This window comes from Chenopodium album, chromosome 1, assembly GCF_948465745.1.
Source record: "Chenopodium album chromosome 1, dcCheAlbu1.1, whole genome shotgun sequence".
In the NCBI taxonomy this organism is placed as follows: domain Eukaryota; kingdom Viridiplantae; phylum Streptophyta; class Magnoliopsida; order Caryophyllales; family Amaranthaceae; genus Chenopodium; species Chenopodium album.
The window spans coordinates 8,089,720-8,105,482 of NC_137834.1; the positions used below are offsets into that span (position 1 = coordinate 8,089,720).

Genomic DNA, 15,763 nt, shown 5'->3' on the forward strand with positions numbered 1-15,763 from the left:
CGACTTCCTTCTGCCATTTGTCTATCTCATCTGAAAAGGATGCAACACAAGATACCGCCTCCAAGGGATCTTTTTCAAGAGCTTGGGGCTTGTTAGAGTAATTTTCAACCACATTAACAATAAAACATTTCTCCTCAGTCATGGAGCTTTCAGGGGCATTATTCAGATTAAAAACAACTTTATCATCCCCTACTGATAATGTTAACTTACCACTTCTTACATCTATGACTGCTCCTGCATTGTTAAGGAATGGTCTACCCAAAATGTACAGGTATATAAAATTTACCTACTCTAACAGGGACATCCTCTAAAACACCTAAGGGGTATTTGAAAGAACGGTCGGCCATTTGTAGAGTTATATTAGCAGCTTTTAATTTACCCATATTCAACTTAGAACACACAGATAGTGGCATGACGCTAACACTAGCACCCAAATCACATAATGCATTATCAATCAAGATATTTCCAATATGACAAGGGATAGAAAAACTACCCGGATCTTTTAATTTAGGTGGAGACTTATTTTGAAGTACGACACTACACTCTGCAGTGAAAGCTACTGTCTCTACCTCACTAATAGACCTTTTTCTCGTCAATATTTCTTTCATAAATTTTTCATACGAGGGGATTTGTGTGATTAATTCAGTGAAGGGAACTGTTACCTTTAAATCTTTTACCACCTCTAGGAACTTAGCAAACTGCTTATCCAAGTTTGTCTTCAATTGACGATTGGGGAATGGAAGTTTGATAATTGGCTTTGGAGCATTATTGCTCTTATCTGGAGTAGCCACCTTCTCTGGAGTCGTACCCTGCAGTGTAGAATTAGATGTGTTAGTACTATCCTTTAGCCCTGCAGGGCTATCAATTACATCGTTTGGTTTAACGGAATCAAGATTAGCATTATTTAATAAAACAGGTTCATCAACTCTGGGCATAGGGGGGCCTTCATAGTTTAAACCACTCCTTAGAGTAATTGCAAATGCTTGATCCGTAGGCCGGGTCGGCTGTGCCGGCAGAGCTCCTTGTTGGCGGGCTTGTAGAGTAGCGGAAAGTTGCGCAATTTGATTATCTACAATTTTATTATGCGCTAGAATTTGATCAATTGTCGCATCTCTACTCTCCATGTGCTTTTGCATATTAACCAACATTGCTCTAATTTCCACCAGAGAAGGTTCAGAAGATGAGGAGGGTTGTTTTGGTTGGTTCTTTTGGCTAGCATTGGGATGACAATATTTCTGCTGCTGTTGCTGTGGCACCTGTGGTTCTTGTAGTGGTGGATTTTGAACATTAGTGCTCCGGTAGGAAAGGTACGGATGATTCCGATACCCAGGATTGTAGGTGTTGGAGTATGGGTTATTCTGCCTATAAGCTTGGTAGGCATTAACTTGCTCCACGGAACTCCTGCAATCTTGCTCCCAATGACCTACAATACCACAATTTTCACAGAAAGCCTCATTAGAATTATTATTAATCGCAGAAACATTAGCTACATTGGCAGTGCTCAGATTATCTAATTTTTGGCAAATAGAGGTCAGTTGAGCTTGCAAAAAGGATACAGAGTCAACACTATGTTTCCCCTTGTTCGCAAATGCTCTAGGATTCCCATATTGGGAATTGTGTATCGCCATATCTTCAATAACCTGCCCTGCATCTTCAACATCAAGATTCATAAATCTCCCACTAGCTGCAGAATCTAAAATTATTCGAGAAGAATTTCCAAGGCCATTATAAAAGGCTTGGATTAACTGCCATTGCGCTAAATTATGGTGAGGGCAATCTCTTTGTAAATCCTTGAACCTCTCCCAAGCCTCATATAAAGATTCATCGGCTTCTTGGGCGAAGTTCTGAATCGCACTCCGTAGTACGGCTGTTCTCTCTACAGGATAATACTTGTTATAGAAATTCAAAACAAGAGTTTCCCAGTCAGTTATATCAAGTGTAGTTCTATTCAAGCCATTAAACCACAATTTAGCTTTTCCAGTTAAAGAGAAGGGAAAGAGAATCTCCCTGATTTGGTCTTGAGTGACCCCGGCTTTCCTGATGGTGTTACAATATTGACAATAGTCGGCAATGTGAAGATTCGGGTCTTCACCCTTGGCTCCACTAAATTGCTTCCTCTCTATCATCGTTATAAATTGAGGCTTAATTTCGAATTGAACCCCATCAATAGCCGGAGTAGGGGTGAGATGTGGAAAATCTGTAAGCTTGGGTTGTGAGTAATCACTAAGCATCTTTGGAGCCGTCATCTCTGATTCTGCGTCTGATGATGTCTCTGAATCGCTAGAACCAGTCGGAGGATCGCGGTGATTATTGTTATTATCACCAGAATCCGCCAGGATTTGCTTGTAGAAATTTTTCTGTCTATGGAAGGAACGTTCGATCTTAAGATCGAATGGGATGTAACCTGATCTGGAACACCTGGGCATAGACAAAAACTAGAAGCAAATATGAGATTTACCTCAGAGAACTAATGCTCTCTGAGACAAAAGGAAAATAATCTAGACTACAAAAACAATCAGAAATAAAAATAAAACCGGTTCCCCGGCAACGACGCCAAATTTTGACAGGGTAAAGTCGTATCCCCTAATCAAAAATAATTCCTAAGTCCTCTAACTAAAGCAGATAGGGAAGTAGGGTCGATCTCCACAGGGAAACAAGTCTTTCTATTCCTAATTAACTAAAATAATCTAGATTATGAAGTAACCAATATTTATATTTGAATAAGAAACTAAACTACTAAGATTGAGAATAGGAAGAAAACAATATATAAAAGGCTCTAGGGCATAGGTTCACCAATAAATAATACTCCAGGGTAAAACATAGTAATCAATCATTGACATTGCATAAATAACATGATTAACAGGCTCTTGCAATTTATTAATCAACATAGATCTAACAGGCTCTCGCAATTAACTAGATCTAAGTTCTTATTGAAAATAGCCTTTAATATAAAATCAACATCTGCTCGATTCATCAATTCAATAATGCTATACTTTTACAAGCCGCAATTGTAAAACGTTAAAACAATTCAATAAGAAATTATCATGCAATACCAATAATCAATAATAGTCAACCATCAATGCATCAATTAACCAGATTGTAAAGGGCTTTCGCCATGTATTACAATCACACAATTAATTTGCCGGTATTAAATCTCATCTCTCGAATCTCGACTTAACCATTTATAAATTAATCTGCCTATTGAAACTAGACCTAAACATCAACTCTCATCTGTCGAATCTCGAATCAATGTTGTCACACTCATGCATAAAAGATCAGGCCTAATCTAGTCACAGAGCATTAAATCAATCAATAGGAAATTAATCTAGCATTGATAATTAACAACAATAAATTACCCCTTCATATTATTTAAGGATCCCCATAAACCCTAGAAAGAAAACTACTCACACATAGTAAAAACTAAACTAATCAAAGCAATAAAACAAGTCATGATGGAAGGAGTAAAATAAATAACTAAGATTAAGAGAAGAGAAATCGTTACCAAAATAAAGCTGGAACTAAGAGTAGAATTAAGAATAAAGATTTAAGAGAAAGAAATCTAAGAGAACAATTAAAAGAGTAAAGAAAGAGTAAAAAGAGAGAGAGAAAAAGGATATTAAAATCGTATTACGGAGGAGTATTTATACTCTGTACAAATCCTAAACTAAAACAAACTAAAACAACGCTAATCGTCAACTAATAAATACACGCGCCCGATCGGGCGAGGCACCGCCCGATCAGGCGCGCCTTTTTATCCTTAATACTAATCTCGCGCCCGGCCGGGCGCGTCACCGTGCGACCACCTTAGCTTCTCCCGCCCGGCCGGGTGCGCCTCCGGGCGCCAGCCTCTTTGGCCGGGCGGCTCACTTGGGCCTCTATTTGGACTATGATTGGGCTCCAATACTTCGGGCCAATCTGGGTTTCCTCTTCCGGTCTTGAATACTCGGTCCAAATGCCCCGGTATCACCTATACCGAGCCCTTAATCACCGGTTCGATGGCTCTAACCGTCCTTGGGCTATAAAATCTGGTCGTGCTTCTCCAATGTCCGTGATTGCTCCAAAATATCTCGGGAAAATACTCCAAAAGCATAAATCCCTGCAAAAGTCAACCAAATCTACGAAAACACTAGAAAACACCAATTAGTAATAAAAGTGGCTCTAAAGAGCCAAAAACACTACTAATTATGACCAAGGGACGGGGGTAAAATACTATATAAAATAGACACATCAATCATCTCAATGTAAATTTTATTATATCCATTTTTTTTTATAATAGTACAATTTTGATAGTCAAAGATTTTAATGATGTATGTAGCCCTTAATGCTATACATAAACATATGCTATCTAAAATAGAATTAAATTGGGTATTCATGATAAAATCACGCCCACATCAATGTAATTAATGTTAATTTTATTAATATCGAATATTGATATATGTTTATCATTTTCCCATGCTAAATAATGTACATTGACAAACGTGATGAAAGGCACTTGTCAACTAATAACTTGAATGAATTATAACCTTTTAGGATTTGTAATCGGGTCGGGTCAGAAATTGAATGGCCTGCTTGTGTCAAAATATTTTTTCACATTTTTATTTTGTATATGATTTAAACAAAAATAATTTGGAAAAATGAAAATTTAACATAGTTTATATACACTCAGGTGCACTTACAAGTAGGTGCACCCATATATATAGTACTAAATGAGTAGAAAAATACTCTTGAGTGTTCCTTATACATTTACTTACAATTTGGTGTTGACTCACACGTGCAAGTCATGAGTTAAATTACATTCACTTTAAGTATATATATATATATATATATATATATATATATATATATATATATATATATATATATATATATATATATATATATATATATATATATATATATATATATATATATATATATATATATATATATATATATATATATATATATATACTTAAAGTTGCATATCAATTTAGTGAAAAAAAGTTGCATATAAATTTAGAGTAAGAAGGTGTCAAATGTTCTGGGTTGCACGGCCGCACTCACAAACTAAGAGAGGGAGGCCCCATTCTTTAGAGCTTTTATGCTGAGTCCTGCTCTACTTTGTTAAGTCCATCTATGCTCCGCTTTGTTCAAAAATAATAATTACTATTAAATTATTATTATAATAATTAATATTTAATAATAATATATAATTATAATTTAATATTTATTATAGTAATATTTAATAATAATAATTGTAGTAGTAATAATAATATCAATAAAAATAATGATGATAATAATAGTAACAATAATTAATTATAATAATAATAACAATAATAATTGTAGTAGTAATAATAATAGCAATAAAAATAATGATGATAATAATAATAACAATAATTAATTATAATAATAATAACAATAATTAATAATAATAATAATAATAATAATAATAATAATAATAATAATAAATAAATAAATAATTAATTTTCAATAATAATAATAAATAAATAATATTTTATAATAATTATAATAATAATAATAATTTATATTTAATAATTATAATAATAATATAATAATAATAAAATAGTTAATATAATAATGCGGTAATAATAATAATAATAACCATAAAGCATCAACAACAGCAACAGCAACAACAACAGCAGCAACAACATCAACATTAACAACAACAACAACAACAGCAACAACAGCAACAGCAACAACAGCAACAATAACATCAACAACACCAACAACAGCACCAACACCAGCACCAACACCAACAACAAGAACACCAAACAACAACAACAACAACAACAACAACAACAACAACAACAACAACAACAACAACAATAATAACAATAATAATAATAATAATAATAATAATAATAATAATAATAATAATAATAATAATAATAATAATAATAATAATAATAATAATAATAATAATAATAATAAGGAAATTAAAAAAAATGTTGTAATTGACTACCTAATTTTTAAAAAATGTTGTAATTTACTACCTTTACGCCGGATTATGAATGAGTTTGACCAAAATTCTCCGGCGTTGACTTGGTCACGTGACACTTGGTGAAAGAAAAGGGTCATTAAGTGTCATTAGGGGTGTTCAAATCCGGGTACGGTACCCGGAGTTTCGGGTACTTGATAAGTTGTCCCATGTCCTGACCCGAATAATCCGGGTACCCGGGTTTCGGGTACCCAGATCTCTTTTTGGTTTTTTTTTTTTTTTTAAATTAACTTTTACTTAATTTTACGTATTAATACCTGCTGTAATTTGATATATTTTAATAAAAAAACCTGCTGCCTTTTTTTTTTTGTAAAAATTCCAGAATTATAGTGACTGACTAATTGACTATATATTTACAAAAAAAAATAAAAAAAAAATAAAAAAAACCTGTTCAGCTAGAATTCCTGTAAACTGTAAAGTGTAAAACCTGTTCAGTAGTTCAAGTATTTCCAGAAATACTATTGTGTAAAATGTATCCCTTGAGTACCTGCTACATTTCTATTTATAACCTGTTTTAACATATTAAACTACATGTTTTAACATATTAAAGTACTAGTAAAAGCTAAAGTTTAGGGGAAGTCTTTAGTTACACAATTAAAAACATACAAATTACAAAGTACAATAATATAACAAAGCCACAATGCAAATTAAAATGGGATTGGAGGTCGTGTTTCATTAACTTGTGAGATCCGAAACTTCAATTGTCTCATCAATAATAATCGTTTGTTGATCCAAAACCAAGTCTTTAATTCCTACAAAACCAAATAATGTAAAAAAATAATTATATATCAATTCAAGACATATACTGTGAGAGTGTGAGACAAATCAGTCCATACATGCTAATATACATCAAAAACAGTCCATACATGTTAATATACAAGGAATATACTGCATATAGAAAGATTATAAGAGAAGCAAATAAAGACAGTGAGATACATATTAATATTTCTAAGTTTCAGACTTTTAGTACTCACTGTCCAAAACTTAATCCTTTTTCTAGCAAACTTCTTCTATTTAACACAATATATTAAACTAATTACAGAACTATGTAATTTTTACAGACCTTGTTTCTTACTAAACTCTTTAATTTACACACTTTTCTTCTTACTAACTATGTAATTCATGCACTTTTCTTCTTACTTTAAACGTTGTAATTATGTCAAGCCTCTAAAGTCCTCACGCATGTTAATCTGGTGAGTGGTGACAAATCCTCACGCACATAGCAAATTCAAGACACATATCAAGTTATCAAACATTCAACATTCAATTTTCCATGAACAAACGCAATACCATGAATTTGAGCACGAAATACACTACAAATTTTGTACAAACGCAATACCACGATAAATTTTTTCCACAATTAGCATAATTAGCACGAAATACACTATCAATTAGACAATTAGCACGAAATACACTATCAATTGGATTACCACAAATTACAACGAAATTAAACTCACATGAGAATAGAACTTACCTGAGATTGAAGGCTTAAACTCCCTTGAACTCGAGTGAACAGGAGAAGGAAAGCAGATCTAAGAGAGAGAGAGAGAGAGAGAGAGGAAGAGAGAGCGGCGGAGAGAGAGAGAGGCGAATTTTTTTTAGCCCTAATCCGTGAACTGGTAGAGTGGAAATGTGGAATCAATATGGGCTGGGCCTTTGAGGGAATGGGGCAATTTTATTTTTTTTTTTATTTTTTTTTAACGGGTATTCGGGTATCCGATAATAATAAAATCCGCCCCATGTCCCGACCCGGATAGAAGGCCATTTTTCCGGGTCGGGTACCCGACCCGAATAAACAACTTTTTCGCCAAAAATTCCCACCGGGTATTTTCCGGGTCGTCGGGAAATCGGGTCGGGACAACCGGGTCGGGTTTTTTTGAACACCCCCTAAGTGTCACGTGATGGTCACGTGACCTAGTCAACACCGGAGAACTTTAATCAAACTCCTTCATAATCCGGCGTAAGGTAGTAAATTACAACATTTTTCGAAAATTAGGTAGTCAATTACAACATTTTTTTTAATAGGTAGTTTCTCGCAAATTCTGGACTATAATAGGTAGTTTTTCACAAAATTTCCTAATAATAATAATAATATAATCTGCTCTGCTCGGCTTTACCCAGAAACTCAAATGAACGGGGCCTGAGTCCACTTTACAAGTCCAAATGAGGTTTCATCCCAAAACCATATGGCAATAGGAAGAGTATCCCCTTAGCCTTATAAAGTGTTTAATTCTGTCTTCTTTTCTTAATGTGAGACACTTTTTTTTTTTTTTTTTGAAAAAGCTAAAAACTTTTATTAATCACCAAATAAAGAAAGTACAGCACAGGGCAAAACTAGCCCTCAGAAACAATAAAAAAAACAGAACAACACTATACAAACAAGCAGAAACAGTTCCTAAAAAACAAAATTGCTGCTATCCCTTAGTAAACAGATCCTTAAACCAGGACTGCTTACTTCTGCTAGTCTTTCTTGGCATCACAAAAGAGATCCTGTGATAAAGCTCTAACCACAAAATCTTGATCACTTTCTCTGGATGCATAATACATTTATCCCATATAACCTTGTTCCTCTGCCACCATATCATGTACAAGAGACCAGCAAAACAGTTATACACCACTTGTCTCTGAAATCTTCCTTTGACCTGTCTCAGCTTGTTATTACAATCTTCAATACTCTAAGGCTCAATCTTCATCTTTATCTTCTGCTGTAATATATTTGTACACTTCCTACTGTAAACACCCATTTGTGTCTCCCCAAAACCAAACCCGGTGATGAGTGCCTTTTACGTCGAATCATAATCGAATGAAGTGAAAGTGTGGAAAGTTTAGTGTTGCGGATAGTTTTAATTTCTTTTCTCTTCTCTCTGTTTTTGAAAACCTATTTTAAGAAAACATCCAATCCAGTTTAGTTGGTCCATGATATGGGTCCAATGGTAGTGTAGTTGGATAGGGCTTGAAAAGAGCTTTCCAATGATATATTATAAGCCCAATTCCGATGAATATTGAGGAAGTTATGACCAATTTACTAAACTGGGCCCGGTTTGAGCCTTATATGCGGCCCAATGATCTAGAGGAGGGCCTAATATAGATTTATCATTCCTAATGCAATTAGGAATGGTTTTAGTCTTCTAGATTCTTCTAGAAGGTTCTTTTCATTCCTAATTCAATTAGCATTGATAAATTGACTTTTGTTAACTTTTAGAGTTTAATCAGAATAAAAGAATGTTTTTGAGTAAAATACGATTTTATCCTTCTGTACGGCAATTTCTATCTGATTTTTAGAAAACGCGTCAATTTCTTAGTTAGCGCCAAACGCCAGCATTAGCGCCTGGCGCTAGCGCTAGCACCTGGCGCTAATGTCAGCGTCTGGCGCTAACATCCGTTTTACGCGTCAAAACTCTGTTTTGATTTTTTTTTATCTTTTTGGTTGATTTTCTTTATAAATAGCTTCCTAAAAACTTCGTTTTGATTGACCAATTCTCTCTATTCATTCACCAACTCTCATCAAGATTTTCTTGATTACTCTCTCTCTCTCTTTTCCAAACTAGCCTTCTCTCAAATACAAAATTCCGCATTCGCAAGACTTAGAAACACCTAGTCATATTCGAAGTTGCCTTCGCTCTAGACGTGAAAGGTTTAATTTCTGAGGGTTTGGTCCCAAATCTCTCTTTCAATTATTTAATTTAATTGTTGTTTGTTTTATTATTTTCCTTGAAGTTACTAACGTGTGTATTTTGTTATTAGAAAGAGGTACGAGGCATCCAAGTAAGTGCTTTAATGGTTTTTATTGTTATTATGTAGAAATCATGCTTAAGTTGTTATTTAAATTCCTACTATCATGTCTAGGGTAACTTTAATACTAAGTATGATTAAAAGTATGATGCTTCCTATTTTCTTTCTAATATTTATGATTGTTAGTATCATGTTAGGGTTAAAGCTTTGATCTTTATTGTTTAGTGACATGCTAGGGTTTGTTATTAATCTTGTTAGTATCATGCCTAGGATCTTGCTATTATGCTTTAACATGATTATTTTAATTATGATTATTTTGATTATAATTTTTTATGATTATTATTATTATTTATTATGTTGCTTGATTTTTATTGTTATTGCTTGATCACGCCTTTTATGCATGTTTAAAGGGAATTTGTACTTGTAACCACGCTTAATAAGATAAATAATAATCTTGTTTAGGGTTAATTTGATTATAATTCAAGTGATCGCCAATAATAGATTTATTTGTGCATTAATATTCAACCAACATAGATAAACAGGTTTAGGGTTAATCCTATTATTTGGCGCCACATGTCGTCAGGCGCTACACTGCAAAGAGAGGCGCCAGTCCTGTCGTTTTGACGACAGTTCGAATTATTGATCGAGTCATCACTTTGTGTCTAATTAACCAGTTTGCTAATTAATTCGGTTAAATTTTACTGTCAATAATACCTTGTTAAGTCATTAATTAAGTCTAGGCACCAAGTCCCATGGTCTTACACAAAATTCCAAACATGTCGCTTACGCTCAACGCACACACCAATACACATACTTTGACCATGTCTAAAAATGTCTTGTATGCGCGTTTTTTCCGTCATTTTTTTAGGGGGGTAAGTCGGATATTAATCCTCCAAATTAAATACCATACTTGATTCCTAAAACTATATACCTTATTTTTGCCAAAAATATGCACCTATTTTTTCCTCTTTAAAACCGTAAAGTCAAGGTCGCTTTGAGTCAAGTAATTAAAACACAAAATGGTTTAAATTACAGCGCGTGGTCAAGAAAGGAAGGGCGATTAATCAAAGACAATCTTTTCGTACAAGTCCAACTTTTCGACAAACCCATTGCTCGTAAGAGGAAAGCTAGGACAGTAATGGCAATGCAAGAAGAAGTCAATGAGCTCAAGAACCAACTGGTTACCGTGACTGAGGCACTAAAGTTCCTAACCCTTAAGATCGATGATCCCGTGAAACAACAACAGATGGACCTCATGCAAGAGAGTCTAAGCAAGCTATCTAGCGACTACAATTTTCAAGGGATTAGTTCACAAGGGGTCTCGGTGGACAAAGATCTTCTTCCGCAGAAGTTCAATGCCAACGACATCCCGAAATTCAAAGCAACCGATAACCCTTATTTTCATTTAAGAGCCTTCGAAACAATAATGAGTGTTAAGGGTATCGACAAGAAGGTTTTCCCCTCTCTGTTCTCACTATCTCTCGAGACAGTTTGCCAGAAATGGTTCTTTTCTCTCGAGAAAGAAAAAACCTCCACCTGGGAGTCCATAGCAAACGCTTTCGTTGATAGATACAAATGCAACATTCAAGTTGAGACTGACCATAGGGAGCTTGAAATCCTCAAGCAGAAAGAGAACGAAGGCTTCACCTCCTTCTTTAACAAATGGAGAGAAACCTCAACTAAGATGATTGAGGTGCCGAGTGAAAAAGAGTCTGTAAGGTTATTCATCAAAAACCTTCAAGAAAAATACTCCAAGCATCTCAAGTATCAAAATAATCTCCATACCTTCAAGGCCGTCTATGACATTGGAATCAATATTGAAGACGACCTGGCTAAGTTGAAAGCAGCCAACAATAACTCTAACAGTTGCTGGAAAGGCAAGAAGAACGACAATCCTTCTTCTTCCAAAACCACCCACTCAAACAATGTTAGCACTTTTAACCTAGGTGAAGTCCTTGCTATGAATAATCAAGGACAAAAGAAACCATTTAGGAGAAACTTTACTCCTATTGGCATGAGTTATGATACCGCATTTGACCGACTAAATGCAAAAGGTCTTATAACTCCTATTGGACCATTTAGGGACCCACCAGTCGAAAAGAGGTCGGCTAACTAGAATCCCAATGCACATTGCAAATATCACCAAGGTAGGGGCCATCTCACCGAGAACTGTTGGAAGCTTAAAGAAGCTATCCAACACTTAATCGACAATAACAAGCTGCCATTGCCCCCTGCCAGTAAGAAGCCAAGTATTGATAATGCGCCTCTCGCTCATTTCTTAGCTATCTCTGATGAGGAAAATGAGGTCGACCCCTCGTCTCTCATCAAACCTATTAAAGAAATCCATGGCATCAAAGAAGAGGAGGAGATCTTTTTTGACGCCATGGATAATCTTCCGGAATTAGCAAGTAAAGAAGACATACAATCGCTTACACTGTCTATGATCGAAGGATCACACTTGCTACATGAAACTCTCAAGGCTATAAAAGAACTTCAGGAGAAATATGACGAGGTTCCACTCCTGAAAAGTAAACCCAAGGAAGAGCTCACACCCATATGAACGACTTATGAGGCGAAACATTTTCCTTTACAAGTCACCGAAAAACCCAAGAAGAGTAGTAGACTCTACACTCCAATTGGGATCCCATATATACAAATGTTCGAAATGCTCTCCGAGAGTGGCGAGATCAAACCTCTCGAACCGAGACCATTTGAATCATTGAAAAGGACAGATAGATATTACTGTCAGTATCATCAATCAGGAGGTCACACTATCGAAAACTGTTTTAAATTCAAGGATTTAATTCAGAAAATGATTGATGAAAAGAAGCTAGTCCAAGTTCCACGAGAAGAGGATGCAATTATTAATGGAGTTTGGGACAGCGACGAAGAAGACGTTTACTTAAAAGACATGGTAGGACCTCTCTAGTAGAAAAAACGTTATGGGAAGCGGTTCAAACCCCCTAATGAGAAGCGGTTCTGAACCGCATGGGTTTAGGGGGCTTGCCAATTGCCATGTAAATTGCAAGCGGTTCAGAACCGCTTCCCATTTGGGGGGAATGGCAAGCGGTTTGGCGCCAAAACCGCTTCCCATTTGTAATTTTATTTTTATTTTTTTTATTTTTTTATATATAATAATTAATAATAATAATATTATTAGTGACCTGTTTTGATATGCGCATTAATCTGTAATTTTAAAAATTATTATTATTATTAATATTATTATTAATTAATAATATTAATTAATATTAATAATTAATAATAATTAATTAAAAATATTACAAATTTTGGAATAATAATAATTCAATAACAATAAAATGCATAATAATAATAACATATATAAAAATCATAAATAATGTATAGTACTAATTACAAATAAGTAATATAATGTACGTATGGATTTAATAAAAATAAAAAAGATATAGTAACTAAATATTAATTGTTCATAAAAAAAAAAAAAAACTATATCTCATTCATTATCTAACTAACACATATATATTCTACCTAGATGCCATCAAATGTCACAAAAAATCCCACATGTCGCGAATTTCATCAACTTCTTCCTTTGTCAAAGGGCCTTCCCTTTGAATCTTACAAACCTTTGAAAGGAAAAAAATACCAAACATTAAACATCATTCATATATTACATGAGATTCAAACTAATAATTAAAAAATAATAATGTACATATGTTAAATATTTCAAACATCATTCTAACTTGCCCGATTTAGCTTTCTACTAAGTTTTAGGACGACTTTTACCAAAATTCGCCTATTTCACTACTACTTTGCCCGATTTCTACATTTCTTATCTAATGAGCTATTTATCTATTATAACATGTCAATTACAACTAGTCTTAGGTGTATAATGTTTGAAATCATAGCAAATTAGCATTCTACTAAGTTTTAGGACGGCTTTTACCAAAAATCGCCTATTTCACTACTACTTTGCCCGTTTTCTACATTTCTTATCTAATGAGCTATTTATCTATCATAACATGTCAATTACAACTAGTATTAGGTGTCTAATGTTTGAAATCATAGCAAATTAGCATTCTACTAAGTTTTAGGACGACTTTTACCCGAAATCGCCTATTTCACTACTACTTTGCCCGTTTTCTACATTTCTTATCTAATGAGCTATTTATCTATCATAACATGTCAATTACAACTAGTCTTAGGTGTCTAATGTTTGAAATCATAGCAACTTAGCATTCTACTAAGTTTTAGGACGACTTTTACCAAAAATCGCCTATTTCACTACTACTTTGCCTGGTTTCTACATTTCTTAACTAATGATCAATTTCTTTATCATAACATGTCAATTGTAACTAGTCTTAGGTGTCTAATGTTTGAAATGATATAAAGTTAGCATTCTACTAAGTTTTAGGACGACTTTTACCAAAAATCGCCTATTTGACTTCTAACTTGCCCGATTTCTACATTTCTTATCTAATGAGCAATTTCTTTATCATAACATGTCAATAATAACTAGTCTTAGGTGTCTAATGTTTGAAATCATAGCAAGTTAGCATTCTACTAAGTTTTAGGACGGCTTTTACCCAAAATCGCCTATTTGACTTCTAACTTGCCCGATTTCTACATTTCTTATGTAATGACCTATTTCTTTATCATAACTTATCATTATTAAATAGTCTTAGGTGTCTAATGTTTTAAATCATAGCAAAAGATCATGTTACTCAGTTTTAGGACGGCATTTACCCAAAATCGCCTATTCCACTTCTACCTGCCCATTTTTTACATTTTTTTCCGTTTGGAATTTTTTTTCACAAACATTGCCCATAATACACTAACAATGCAAGTACGCAAAAATTACACAAAATTGCATGAGCGGCTCGGTTTCTTGAACGGCTGCAGCAGCAGCTGCCTTGGCAGCTGCAGTGGCCTGTGCAGCGGCCTGGCTGATGCTGCAGCTGCGAGGTGGCTGCTGCGGCTGCCTGTGCAGCTGCCTAGGCTGCTGGGCAGCTGCTGCCTAGGCTGCTGGGCAGCTGCTGCCTAGGCTGCTGCTGGTGCGGCTGCCTGGCAGCTGTTGCAGTTTGGTGGTTGGCTGCTTGCAGCTGCCTGTCATAACCCGAGGTTGTTGCCTCGGGTGCTCACTTTCCCATTTTCTCTATTTTGTATCAAATGACCTAATTTGTCCTTAGATCAGACCCATATTAACTAGTCTTGGGTGTCTAAGGTCTGTAAGCGCATCAGAAGAAGGTTTTCCTAAGTATTTGGACGACTTATACCCAAAATCGCCTATTGGACTTCTACTTTGCCCGATTTCTACATTTCTTATCTAATGAGCTATTTCTTTATCATAACATGTCAATTATAACTAGTCATAGGTGTCTAATGTTTGAAATCATAGCAAATTAGCATTCAACTAAGTTTTAGGACGACTTTTACCCAAAATCGCCTATTTCACTACTACTTTGCCCGATTTGTACATTTCTTATCTAATGAGCTATTTCTTTATCATAACATGTCAATTACAACTAGTCTTAGGTGTCTAATGTTTGGAATCATAGCAAATTATCATTATACTTAGTTTTAGGACGGCTTTTACCCAAAATCGAACCAGAAAAAAGTAAAAACAAGTACCTTCTCAATGTGTTGGGCTTCAGTGCACCTATTGACTATGTCACGCATAAATCTCATCACGTAGAGGGCACAGTCAACGTCGTTGTCTTGTTGCGCACACTAACATGACACAAAGTTAAAATAGTCATGCATAGCCATAACTCAAGGCAATTTTATTAAATAAATCAATATATCAAGGCTTTACCTTCGCATATTTCCACGTGGGACCCGCAACCGAACGACAATTCAACTTCTTCATAACACTTCAAAAAAATAAAAAACAAACGATTTAGGAACATAGCCACTCAATCACTTAGGTGATGATACAAAACAATATATAGGAAGCGGTATGTACCTATTCAATAGGTTATTCACTAGCAACTTCCTTGGTGGCCATATACGAGCCGAGTCAAAGTAGTAGATTGTGTTATTGGAAACACAAATCACCAT

The 15,763-nt window shown here is 34.7% G+C and overlaps 1 non-coding gene across 1 annotated transcript; it reads left to right on the plus strand.

The window, feature by feature from the left end:
• The first annotated feature begins 1,758 nt into the window (after positions 1 to 1,758).
• On the plus strand, positions 1,759 to 1,865 carry LOC145564920 (small nucleolar RNA R71). Its single transcript, XR_014094930.1, has one exon. It is a non-coding gene; the product is annotated as a small nucleolar RNA R71 (small nucleolar RNA).
• Positions 1,866 to 15,763: the final 13,898 nt, after the last annotated feature.